Source organism: Nannospalax galili, unplaced genomic scaffold, assembly GCF_000622305.1.
Source record: "Nannospalax galili isolate Female #2095 unplaced genomic scaffold, S.galili_v1.0 scaffold87, whole genome shotgun sequence".
Classification (NCBI taxonomy): domain Eukaryota; kingdom Metazoa; phylum Chordata; class Mammalia; order Rodentia; family Spalacidae; genus Nannospalax; species Nannospalax galili.
This window is the reverse complement of record NW_008360320.1, coordinates 6,291,043-6,305,456: the sequence shown is the minus strand read 5'-3', so window position 1 is coordinate 6,305,456 and position 14,414 is coordinate 6,291,043.

Here is a 14,414-nt window from a genome sequence, read left to right as displayed (position 1 = left end):
TTTGTGAACTTTTTTCACCAATAGTGAGGGCAGATGAATATCCGGTTTATAAGATAGTCCTTTTATGGACGATGTGTCCATAAAAGTATTAATTTTTCTGTTACTTCTTAATTTTCATGGTTAAAGAAATTGTAGATAGATGAATATCAGACATCAATAGATGATTGATGTAATATTTTAATGAAAACTGTGTTCAAAACATATATAAAACTAAATTGAATGAATTTGTAGAGTACATTTTAATACATGGAATACAGTAATGGGAATATATATGCTTGCATTACTGAGTTTGTTGAGTGTGTTTTATTAAATAGGTTGTCTTAATCTATCCTCTACCTTTATCTGTTTGTCTGACAAAGATCTTTTGCAAAAATCAAAAACTATGATTTTTAATGATTTGTTTTCAAACAATCATTCTTGTTTAATGTGGATAATGATATTACAATTTAAAATCTATTTGATCAGTCTGGTGAACATTTTTTAAAAAGTATATACTGATGAGAGTTACACTTATGTGTGGGTATGAGGATAAGCTTTCTGAATATAGGTAGAAATTTTATTGGTTTAGAAAGGTGGAGGTAGTGTAGCTCTCACCACTCATAGAAGAAAGTTCTTTTTGCAATAGATAGAGGCTATTACAGGCCAATGAGGTTGTGGAAAATTTCACAAGGTCCCATCTCTAGATGAAGAACTACAGGAGATCAATGACTGCTGGGAGAGAGAGAATCCATTTTCTCCAGGGACAAGCTCTACTGTAAGTTATCCAATCCCAAGTGTTCAGCCCTAAACTTGTGTAGAGTTTAGTAGGATCCAGTAGATTGTGTATACATACATATATAGCTATATATTTAAAAATAGTGATTAAATTACAAAAATGAGAAGGAGTGGGGAGTGGACATGGGAAAAGTTAGAAGGTGGAGAGGTAGTGGTGGAAACTCTATACAGTTCTCACATGTGAAATTCTTAAAAAATAAAAGAAAGAAAAGTTCTCTACACAATAACTGAAAACTTCCAATAGTATGAGGGCCTTGTACAGACAGCGTAGCCATGCTATGTACTGCAGGGCAGTCAACAGCTCAGTCACATCTCAAGGGAACTGTGCCACATCAAAAAGCTGAGCTTTAAGTGACTGCATTTTTGTTCATTCTTGAAACAGAAAAATTACAAAGAGGCTTTAAAGATCACTTGTTAAGCTGGGCGTGGTGGGGCACGCCTGTAGTCCCAGCACTTGGGAGGCAGAGGCAGGGGTATCTCTGTGAGTTCAAGGCCAGCCTGATCTACATAGTGAATTCCAGGACAGCTGGGGTTGACACCAAGAAGACTGGAGGGAGTAACTGTGTTCTGAAGGCAAGAGCCTGGGAGCCACATACTTGAAACAGTGCTTCAGTACTAGACACATACCTGTAACTGTCATCACAGCATACTGCGACTGTCAACACAGCATAGAACTGAATAGGACACACACACACACACACATGCATTCACACACACACATGCACATATGCATGCACACATAGGCACATAGAACACTAGTGCGATGTGAGTGAGGCCAGGGGTTGGACCCATGGTCAGATCTTTGGTCATATTCCTGCAGCTATAGAGAGGAGACCATGATGGAAGCTGAGGGAAGGATGTGCACTCTGCTGTTGTGTAGAAGCAGACACTCTAAATTATAAGGTAGCAAAAGGGTTCTTCTGTTGTAGTTTGCAAATTAAAACACACAATAAACTATAATTGCTAAAGCAAAAAAGAAAAATGCTTATGGTGATAGTCTCTTGCTGTCACAATGCTTTCTACTTAAATTCCATGTCATTGGTGTAAAAACCTTTGAAGTTTTTTAGATCAAAATTTTATATGCTGCAGGTATTTTTTGTCTCCATTGTTCCGTAAGTGAATTACAATACTGTACACCTTATTTTTGGTAGACTACAAATATGCTAGATAGTTTCAGTTGTCAGCTTGGCACACCTGAGAACAAGAAATCTTAGCTGGGTGGTTTCCACTATCAGATTTATCTGTGATCACGTCTGTGAGGTATGTTCTTGATGGCTGAGAGATATGGGAAGACTCAGCCCGCTCTGGATCTCACCTATCCTAGGCAGGTGGTCCTACGTTGTATAAGAAAGCAGGCTGAGCACAGGCTAGGGAAAAAAGCCAGTAAGCAGGGCTCCTTCATGATCTGTACTTCGGATCCTGGCCCCAGGTTCCTGTCCTGCTGGAGTGTCTGCCTTGGCTCCTCACAATAATAAACAGTGAAGGGTAAGTGAAGGCCAAATAAACCCTTTCTTCTCAATGTTGCTTTTGGCCAGAGTTTTACTACAATAAAAAATTACTAGGAGAGACGCCCAAGGTCTTAAAATACCAGCACTCAGCAGGCAGAGGCAGGCAGAATTCTGTAAGGTCGAGGCCAACTTCATCTACATGATGAGTTCCAGGTCTGCTGAGGCTACAGGAAGATCCTATATCAAAAAGACTAAAAAGAAACAAAAAAAGGAAAAAGAATAAAAGAAAGAAAGAAGGTTACCGTGAGAGACGTTGGTACCAGAGAGGTGCGAATTTTTACTGTTAAGGACTTGACCATGACCATGTTGCTTCGGGAGGATAGAGGGAAGAAATTGAAGCTTTGAGCTGGAAATGCCATTCAATGCTCAGAAATTAATGAGCTGTTGTTGTAACTTGTAGAATAATGCTAACAATGATAGAGGTCTGACTTGTGAAGTTTCAAAGGGAATTTTGAGAATACCTCAAAGACTATCAGGGCAATCTGTGCTATATTTTTGAACTAAGAATCTGTGGAAGAGAAATCTTTTGTGCTTTATTGAGACAATGGGCAACAGTCTAGTGTGCCAAAAACATCAGCTATGATAAACAAGAGACCAGCATCATTAAGGTGAAATCTTCTGGAAGGTCTTTCCTCAGGGTCAGTGGATAGAAGTTGTGGTTCAGAGGAGGCCAATCTTGCATTAGAAGCTAGAAGCAGAACTTGGTAATGTGTAAGAGTCAGCAGTGTGATGGCAGCTGGTTATGGCAGCATAAAAGTTGGAGAATTTAAGGGGTCATACAGAGAATCTGAGAGTTGGCACCATATGAGGCCAGGACAGACTACAGGTGAAGGCGCAGCCTCAGCTGCAGTGGAGTCACCAAGAAGCTGGAGTTGCTAGGAAAAATGTGGTGATGACCAAGGACAGTTACAGATGTGTAATGGAGCTATCCCAAGCCTAGAGAAAAGCTGTTTGTGCTGTGGATGGTAATTTTAAAAAGTGGAGCTTTCCACATCTTTTGAGCCCAGAAGGTGATGTGTGAACCTCAGATGTTATTATAAATGTATGCATGGATATGTAACAATAATCATCAAAAACGAGAACAACAAAATGAGATGGAATGGGGGGAGGTGTGTGTGAGAGGAGTTAGGGAAGGCTGCCAGGGGTGGAAATAATACAAATACAATATTTGAGTAAGAAATTCTAAAAAATATATAATCAATTATTTAAAAATGTGTTTAATCTTCTGAAGTCCTGTCACTCTGGCTTAGGAGGAGATCACTCTTGAAACGGGAAATCAGAAATGCTTGGCTCCCTCGGTCTCTTCCAAGACCATGCCCTTAGTTGACTTAGGCTCCTCTCAGTTGTTTTCCATCTTCAACATTGTACAGTACCACCACTCAAGCCCAGCTTTCCAATATATGAACCTTAGGGAAGAAATACTACCCAAACTTTGTGCTGCCATTCCTTAAAGTAACAAAGATGAAACACTTACACAACTTGCATGCTGATAAAAAACAAGTATGGAGCCCTCATACTGGGCAGCATTTTTATTGTTATAATTTGTTAGTGTCATTTTTCTTTCTATTCACATATTCCCCTACCAACTTATTATCTCTTCTTGAGTCTAATATCGCTTATCTAAAAGGAATTCCTTTTTTTTTTCTTGAAGAAATTCTTCGCAAGTTCCTTTGTTATAAGCACTTGATAACAATATGTTTTTATTTCTGTTTTTTTTTGTCAACTAAATTTTTATAAGATATATTTGCCAAATATATGTTCTTCATCATCATTATATATGTGACTTGACTATTTTGCCTTTGAACATTGTTTATTGATATTACATGTTTACTATTTACTGTGAAATGGTTTGATTAGACTATCCTTTAATTTGGTTCATTTGCAGTATCATTATTTTTGAAATATCATGAAAATTACTTTCCACAGTTTTAAACATTTATGTCAATTTATAAATGTGTTATGCATTTAAAGTCAGAAGGTTTTGTTTTGTTTTTCATTATTTTTCATGCCCAGCACAGAGATTGAACCCAGGACCTGGAGCATGCAAGGCAAGCCTTCCACCATTAATTCTTCAATTATTACCTCTTTAATTTTATTTTTGTCCTCTGTTGCTCTAATTTGACTATAAACTAATAAAACTTAACCCTCTTTTGAATATGCTAAACTTTCTCTCATTATTTCTGCCTTTTTTTCTCCCCTTGCTCTGACCGTTGAAGTTGTTTGCTTGCTTGTTTGTTGTTTTGAGTCATGACACACCTCTGCGACACAGATGGGCCTGAAACATGCCATCTTCCTGCTTCCTCCTCCCCAGCACTAGAATTCTAGGTGTGTGCCACCACACTTGTTCTCAGCAATGTTTCTCAATATATTTTTTCAGGTTTTTTATTCCTTTAATCATTGTCTAATTTCCCGATTATCGTGATTGTTTTGAGTTTCTGTAGTTTATGCTCTATGTAGTTTATATGTGAAATGAATTTATTTAATATGTAACTTTTGCATATAAATGTATTTTTCATTAAAAAAAATCATTGTGTGCGTGTGTGTGTGCACATGGAGGACAGAGGCAGACATCAGGGTGTTTTCTTCTATCACTTGTCACTCTATGCTTTTGAGAGAGTATATTTTTATAAACCTGCTACTCCCTGTTTAGGCTAGATTGACTGGCCAAAGAGCTCTAGGTATCTACCTGACTCACCGCTAGTTCTGGAGTTAAAATCGTGCATAATCCCACATCTTTTTCTTTTTTTACTTGAATGCTGGGCATCTGAACTCCGTTCCTTATGTTGTCACAGCAAACACTTTATCCAGTAAGCCATCTCCTAGCTCCCAGTAACATATTTAAAAAATAACTTCTAATAGAAATTTCTGTATTGTAAATGTAGTCACTTCAATAGCAAATAAATAGAGACAAGCTTTGCATCTGTGGTGTATTACTTTTATGATTTTAACTCTAACTCATGAGTTTGGAGATTCTCTATTTTGAGTACATATTTCCTTGACTTTGATCAAACTATTATAATGACCCTATATTGAGAAATCCTTATTGTTAAAAATATTTTTGTTGTCTCTGCTCAGAGCCATAGTAGACTGGTCATTAAGGTCTCTTCTTACTGACCCACTGACCCAACAAAGCATTTATAATAGCTTATGCCCCGTTACAAATATTTCCCCTGAGGACAGATATTTTATTTTCCCTTCTTCCCAGCTTATTTGTGGACATGTGGTTGGGTCCAGTTTTATGAGAAGGTACTTGAGATTGTATTTCTTATTAAAATTTAACCAACATAAAAGAGTAAGATGTGTTCGGGTATAGTAATTTTGCAGGAGATAATCTTAGAGAATATTTTCTACCTCATTTCCAGAAATAGAGGTTTATTCCTACATATTCGATAGCTTTTCTTTCTCATTGTGATTGTTATTAATGACCATCAATTTGACAGGTTCTAGAGTTACCTACGAGACAAGCCTCTGATAATGTCTGGGAGAGATTACCTTGATTATGATGGTAGAAGTAGGAATAAACATCCCAAAGTAGATGTCACTATTCTCTGCATTTTTGTTCCTAGACTCATAAAATGGAGGAAGCATGCTGAGTGCCAGCATTCAACACTCTCTTCTTCCTGATTGTGGATGCATTGTGACCAGCAGCTTCAAGCTCCTGCCAACGCCACCTCCAAGTCCTGATGGACTGTACCCCTGAATTAAGAGCACAAATAAAGCCCTCCTTCCATGAGGCCAAGGATTCTTATCACATCAACTATAAAAGTAGCTAATATGTTCAAATTTACACAGCCATTCACTAAGTTCTTATGCTGCCTCAACACTTTGTAATGATGATAAGGACGCAAAACATAGCATCATCTTATATTAGTCTTCAAAATTATGTATTTTTTAACCTAATCTATTATCTGTGGAATATTTTTTTTGTATTTACCTTCAGCAAATCATTAACATTTAAATCAACTATTCCCTTTAAAAGAAGGAATAAAATATGTCGTCTGAAGTTTCATTATAGGCAATATGTACTATTCAAAACATAGTTGTTCATAAGTCACCATGTAAATGATTATGTGAAATGAATAGAAATGAATAAAAAAAGAAAGGATGGAAGGAGGGCAGTATGGGAAGAAAGAGAGGAAGAAAAGAAGAGACTGGATAAGATGAAGTGTAGTATAGCAATAAAACATATTTAACACGATATTTAGATCATCTGATAGTGCTTTAGTATGCATTTTAAAGTTAATTGTGCAAGTAAAAATTAAGACAGATAATACTGACGCATCCATTGTTCATCTCTTACTTTTGCTGAACACTATTTCACAGTGTCTTAATTATTTATAATTCGATTGTTTGAAGACTAAATTGTGCAACAAATGCAAATTTTGGGTGAGAATTCAAAATATTCTTAATAAAAAGTGATATATTCTCTGGTTAATGTATTGGATTACATGGAAAGATGAGAAATGGGAAAAGTAGTAAACTGACAGATTCTGTGTGTGTTTGTGTGTGTTTTTGTGTATATGTGTGTGTGTATGTTTTTGTGTATATGTGTGTTTTTGTGTGTTTTTACATGTGTATGTGTGTATAAGTGAGTTGTGTGTGTATGTGTATATATGTATATGTATGTGTGTGAATTCACAGCCTGTCATTATTCTCTATTTTCCTTAATGCTCATTACATCCACAGTTAATGGACAATGGATAATTTTATTGACAAAAGAGATTCCACTTTTCAGAACCCAACCCCTTTTGGGAATCACGTACATTTGGTTTAATAATAAATATAATCTCAATGCAACATATGATCTCAAAATTCCAAAGGCATTCTTAAGATTTGAACATAATCATTTTATGCATCTGTCTTCTTCTGCCTGATTTCCTGTAGCATATCTTTCAGGGGTTAATGATTATAGGTACGTATTCATGTGCACAGGTGATAAAAACCTCCAAATATTTAACAGTATTTGTAATACAAAGCCTGGGTCTGTGAAAAATATAGAGGAAAAAAAATCATAACTCTTGAAGATCGATTTTAACACTTTTGTGGTAGTGATATGATCTTATTAATGAAGTTTTGAATCATGACTTTTTTTAACATGTGTTCTGAGTTTCTGTTAGATGTGACCTTAGTTTTCTCTGGAATCTAGGTTGACAACTTTGTACAGATAGTTGGAACCCACTCACATTAAACCTAATAAAGTTTTGAACAGTTTAATGAAGTTTAGGTCTTAAGGACCTGGATTAAAACAGGCCTCAGAATACTGGCATTTATTTGGTGGTTATAGCAACTGCTTCTGGACCTCATTTTAAATCATATATAACCTTGGAAATAAAGATTTATGAGTGATGTTTGTGTTTCCATGCAACATTAGTGACAATACTCAAGATATAGAATCTAAGTACACATGGGACGATGAAAGGATAAAGGAATATATGTATATATATATAATGTATATTATATATTTTCCCTTTTAAAAAGATGATAGCTGCAATTGTGACAACATAAGTGTGACAACACGACCCCAAATAGTTGATAGTAGGGGATTGCAGGGGCTGTGTGTGGGCTTAGTGGTCCAGCACTACATATGTCAAAACTTACAAGTTATACATAATAAATATGTGCCTATCTCTGTATGTCAATTGTGCCTCAATGAAACTAAATATAAATACAATTTTTACTAAGGGTAGATTCAATTCTAGGGAAGGTTTCTTAATATCTTAAATTTTCAGCTACTGGTATGCCAACTTTGCTTCTGTTTAACTACAATTTGCTATTTTCTAAACATTACTAAATGTGTCTTTAAAAGAGCTGTTTTGTATCTTCATAAGATAACCACACACTCATTGTTAGTCATAAATATCTGTCAATATATTAAATGGTTTCTATCGGTAAAGTCTGTATAATGACAACATTTTTAGTTTGTTGGGTTTTTTTGTTTTGTTTTTTCACTGACCAGTCTCATTTGTTTCTCATAACAATGCTGTATAGTGGATTGGCATCAATGCTGTCTACTTTTTGCTGAGGTGACATGCTCAGAGAAGCTCAATAATATGTTTAAGGCAGTACAGTCCTCATAAGACGCAGTAAGGCCTCAGCCTTAAGGTTTAAAGTTATCATAACTCCTCCTGAAAGGTGCTTCTTATGTTCTCTTACTGACTTCAGTAGTCTCATAGCCAGCTATCCGTGGGATATAACCTGGAGACATTCAGTCAGGAGGCAATTAATTGGTTCATCACCAAAATGGAATATTTTTTAAATGTTATTCTTAAAATTTTCTAAAAACTCATGCAACTTCATCGTCATTATTTATTACTAACAATAGAGATTTTATTTTTAAAGTTCCACTACCTATGACAATAAAGAGTCCAAAAATGGAGAGTCTGATTTTTTAAGAGTGTGGCCACTGGTAGGTCAACATGCCCCAGTGGATGATCCCACACCCAAGAGTAAATTGGCAGCATAAATTGGACTAGATGAGTTTAAATAAAAGAAAATAAAATGAGGACACAAATTTAAGTAGGTAAGGAAGGGGTAGATCCGGAAGGAGTTGAGGAGGGGGTTGAATACGATCAAAGTACATTGTATAAAATTTGTAAAGAATTAATAAAAGCATGTATAAAAGATTCAAATGGTTGTAAAAAGCCTTTATGAAATTTAACATCCAGCATATTGTTTACTTCCCTTTATTTTTAATAGAAAAACCCGAGCATTTTTTCACTAAAGTTAAAAAAACAGGAAAAAAATTACTTTTTCCATTTTGTCATTTGACTTTTCCCCCAGCATTTAGAGGTTTTTCTAGAGTTTTGTTTCTATAGAGGCACTTTGGATCTTAATTTATGAGGTAGGTGGAATCAGATAATAACGTATGTCATTTATACTTTATCATACTCACATCGCTTTATGGGTGTGTACCTTAGAGGCACAAAGGCAAATTTTTATTAACACATGTTTATACATAATTGACCAATTGGGAAGTGGTAAGAAGTAATGGCTGTGATTTACATAGACTAAGCAATGTCTTAGAGCACCTCACCCTGTCTGGAGCCCCCACTGTGACAGATGAGCCAGTGCCTGTGGGGGATGACAGCATGCTATTTATGGCATTTCCTTCTGAGACAATTAAGTAACATATGCCAAGACCATAGGGATTATCTTTGAGCTACACAGTATGTAACTCTATCTGAAAAGAAATATAATACTTTATAAATTTGACAAACCATAGGAAAGCTTAAATTGATACAGCCATGTTAATAAATACAATAACTTTTTGTGCGTTAAGATTTACTTCCTGATAAGAGTACACCATAAAAGATTAAAATGTTATATACATGTATTATTCAGAATAGATGGCATATTTGTTTTGTTGGGGTTCAGTGTTCACAGCGAACTCTTACACTGGCTACTTTTTAACAACTGCTTTCCCATATTAAAACCAAACCAATGGAAAATCAATTGCTTAATTGTAGACATATTTTTTAAAAATACTAATGATTTATAAGAGCATCGTACTGTCACTCTGCATTCCATAATTTGGGAATTATGGTGAGGTGTCAGGAGGCAACAAGAGGCAGGGAAGGCAGAGGTAAGATGCGTGAATGAATGCACTGTTGTTACCTGTCCTCAGTGACACAGTGGTCTCACGCAGTGCCTTGTTTGTAAAGAAGCATTCACATGGTGCAGGCTGTGTACTCCAGGCAGCTTAGGTTTACTCTTCCTCTTGTACTTTAGAAGTCACTGAGGCTTAGGAGTATTTATCTAAAAATCTGAACAAAGATGACACAAACAGCAATGCTCAGATTAAAATCAAAGAACGACAGTGAAGTCACTGGGATTCAACAAAATGGTCTCCTGATGTTTTGAACATCTCAGTTGCCCATCTTCTTCCCTGGCACAACATAGCAATTCAGGAAATACTGTTAGTCTGTGTGTAAATGTGCTTTGGGGGTAGGCGTGCATATGTGTGCATGTGGATGTAGAAGCCAGAGGTCTGCATTGAGTGTTGTCCTCAATCATTTCATCTTATTGTGTGTGCCTCTGCGTGTGTGTGTGCACGCGTGCATGCAGGCATGTGTGTTTTTGCATGTGCTCATGCACGTGTATTTGTGGGCACATGTGTGGAGGCCAAAAGAGACCCCTAAGTTTCCAGCTGTATCCCAAATGAACTCTTCTTCGATAAGCTGCCTTGGTCATGGTAATTTTTCAGAGCAACAGAAAAGTAGCTAATATATTTGCCAAAATGAAATGGATTGACACTCGAGAGTCAGTGAGAAAACAGTTCCAATAGCAGATTTAATATCAAACCCAAACATTTATTTTGAATTTTCCTGCACTTCTAATAATTAACAGGTTATAATATCGTACAAAACGTTTTGCTACTTACAGAATATTTCATGTGACTCTCATTTAGTTTCTGTTCCAATTGCTTTAGTAGCAATTTACACTCCTATAATTCAATCCTGTAATATATTAAGGACTATGGTAAAGGCCAATTCCCTTACTCTGTGTTGCTTAAAAATGAACATTACATTGCATTATTTTCTCTTCCTTCTTTCTTTCCTTCATTCTATGCTTGCTTCTCCCTCTCCTTGTACACACGCTTACTGAGTCTGTGATATAAGCCAGACACTATAATAAGTGGTGCTGTTCTTAATGAATACAGGCTGCATAAGCTCTGGACAGTTCATCCTGGTAGTATAAAAAATTTACCCACTGAATCACATTAATTGTTTGATTCCACAAACATTTTTATATCAAGGAATAAGACAAGAAAGTATGAAAATTATTTAGAAGCTAAGCTTTATTCACATTGATTTCCATTTGTGTATCTCATCCAATTTTCTGGAGATGAGAACAGGAAAATAAACAGAGGCAGGCTAGAGATAATACTCACTCTAAGAACTGCTTAACATTTATATATAACATCTATAGTGAAAGAGAGGGATGGTATGCTAAGTGTCATAAATTATTGAAAATGGGTATGGTGAACAATGCAGTTCCATGGTACTAGAGAACCTGGTACAGTGATATGAGCAAGGGATCTTTAACGAACATTACTTCATGAGTGTATTAGTGCCCTCATGTATTAATCATTTAAGTAATTGGATTTCCATCAATTGTTTCTAATTGCATGCACTTCCTTCCAATTAGCAAAACTGACACAAGTAGCCTTGCAACACGGGGTTCTATTGTCCATCATTTTTCACTCTTCAGTTCCACACTTTTGTAATAAACATCTTCCTTATTTCCAATTATTCCACTTCAGATAACAAGAAAAACTTCTTGGAAATATAATTATTCAGGGAAAAAATAGGTATATTATTTAAGAATTCTTACCAGAAGTTCCTGGGATTTTTCTGGAGATCAGAGAGACGGTTTTGAAAAGGGTCAAGAAAAATGAATCTCTAACAACTATCAAGTGGGGGAACATTGTCAAATGTAGTTGGAATGAATAGTACAAAGGGGGGATTTATTAAATAATTCGTAAATTCCCTCTGTATTTTAAGACTGTGGGGGAACTAGTCCTTTGATTACATTTAGCAGGACATAACAGCAAAGGGTCTCTAGGCAGAAAAAAAATGAAGACGATGGACAAGTTTTGTGGTAGTTGAGATTAAACAAGTGATTATAGGTAGTATGGGTGAAGGGGAGGCAGAGAGGAAAAGTGTGCATGCTTGAGAAGAGGAAAGAGCAGAGAAAGCAGCCAGAAGACAGTGCTCTCCAGGCTGAGTCTGAGGGATCTGAGGAATGGCGTTTAATCACAAGTCCTACAAAGGTGCAAAATTATCCTTAAAGGGTAACAGAAAGGATAGAAGGTGGTACACTAGTAGAGGTGTCCTCTGAGATTAGAGGACATCTGGATCATGGAATAAGAACTTGGTTTTACTTTGAAAGCATTTATGTTGCTGGAATCCTCAGTGTTTATTTGCTTACACTGAACTGGTGTCAAGGGGAGATACTCAAACCAAACCCAGCACAGATCAGTTGTGAAGGGGAAAAGGAGCTCAAATCCTAGAAAAGTGAAAAGCTGGTGAGGGGAGAAGGTGGGAGTAAATCCTGGATAAAATGCTCTGTTACCTCCCTCTCTAGGGAGCAGGGGGTTCACATATCAGAAAAAAGGCAGAGGACTGAGAGGGAAGAGAAGAGGGAGTCATCAAAGTATGTGTGGGTTCCACCTGAACAACTTCTACTGCCAATTGCACTTCACATTGAGAAGGAAGGGATGCCTAGAAGGAAGAAAAGGTAGCCCCTTTCCATTTCAGACTACAGTGGCCTGTTATCTGCCTTCTTTGCTTTATGTCCCACCAATATTGCCCTGGCCAGGCAGTTTCATCTGTGAGAGGGGAAATAAGGCTTAATTTGTAACTCCAAGGTCATTGACAGGTCCTGTGAAGGTCTAGTGGCCTTCTGATAAAAATGATGTGCCACTGTAGGAAGATGCCTTTGGGTGCTTTAGAACTGGTCAGACAGTTGTCCCACACCAGAAGAACGGTGGCCAAGGGGGAACAAAGTGGATGATTTCCCCATGCAGGCCTACAAAATGCCATGAGAAACAGCATATGGAAGGGAGGGGATTTGACCAGCAAAAGAGTTTACCAAGACATGAACAGAAAATGGAGAAAATCCACTGATACACCCTACAGGAAATTAGTGGAAAATTTCCTACAGAAGGGATCATGCCACTGAGAGGGAATGGAAATTCATTTTATCAGTTAAGAGTGAACCTACTTGGTTTCATCATTCTGAGATTCCTATGCAGGCCTGTTTCTTAAGGCACAGGTTGATATCTTGTTACCTATTCAGTAGGAAATTTTTAGTGAAACTTTTTTTATGATATTGGCCACCCATGGAATTTGCCATGGGTCACTAGACATTAGGCCTCAAATGGCTGTGTAAGACATCAAGTATCAAGTTCCATGGTCACGGTCACGGCTTGATTGGTAAAATCTGGGAATCTTGCTTTTATTTTTGGCCTTTTGTCTCTACATACTATAATTCAGAGAAAGGTAAATTGTTGCATTTAAGAAATCCATCAAAAAATTCATTAGTGCATAACCTTCTAATAAAAATAAAAACAAATATTGGATACTCATGGAAAATTTGCAAAGGTTCAGATGACTGCACTCCTAAGTCTGGAGGACTGTGGACTGCTTCTGCTAAAAGTGTGATGAAAGTGACTCACGAAGATAACAGCTCTCAATCTTAGGTAAGTAAGATTTAAAGGGGACAAAATGAGCTACTGTCACCTAATAAACAAACCTACAGAAACAAGAAAGAGTGAATTTCCCAGTTCAGAATCTATTAGAAATGCCAACACCTCAGCAAGCAACCAGGGGTCACTTAAGTCTGAGACACTAGGATCACTACCAATAAATTGTCCTGATGATGCTGACAGAGGCATCTCATGTGTCAGGTGACAACGGATGCAAGTAGCTGGCTTGAGCTTTTCCTAATTTTCAATTTTAACTTCACCAAAGGAATTCTGGCCAAAGAAATTTAAAAAAACAAACAAAAAAAGAAAGTAAAAAAGGAACATAAAAAGAAAATTCAGTGACAATTTGGGATACTAAGAACAATTACATGTCCAGTAGTCCTTTAAAATTTAAATAAAATAGTAACAGTGTTCACAGAAAACAGATCCTTTCATGCTTTAAGATCATAAAAATTGCTATTAGAACATTGGAGGGAAGTTTACCAAAATTCAGTGCAATTTTCAAAATGTGCCCAACCCTTGCATCAGCATTTCTGTTTCTAGGAATTCATATAACTGAAATTCTGGTACTAGTACAGAAAGATAAAACCTAAGAATATTCCCCAGGGCACTATTGGGAATATAGAAAATTGGCAGCAACCCAAATGTCCGGCAATACAGTAATGGCATAATGAGTCTGGCATAGCTTTATAATAAAATAATATGCAGCATTTAAAATAAATGGAATAGTCCTCAATGTACTGATTTGGAATGAATCCTGAACCACATTGAAAGTAAAAACACTGCCTAACAGTATTTATAAATAAATACATTAGATTCATGAACATGTCTATTCACGGTAAGGGAATATTCTGCAGAAGTGCATAGAAAAGTGAAACAAAAAGTTTACGGAGTTAGATATAGCTTATACTTCTTTATATTTT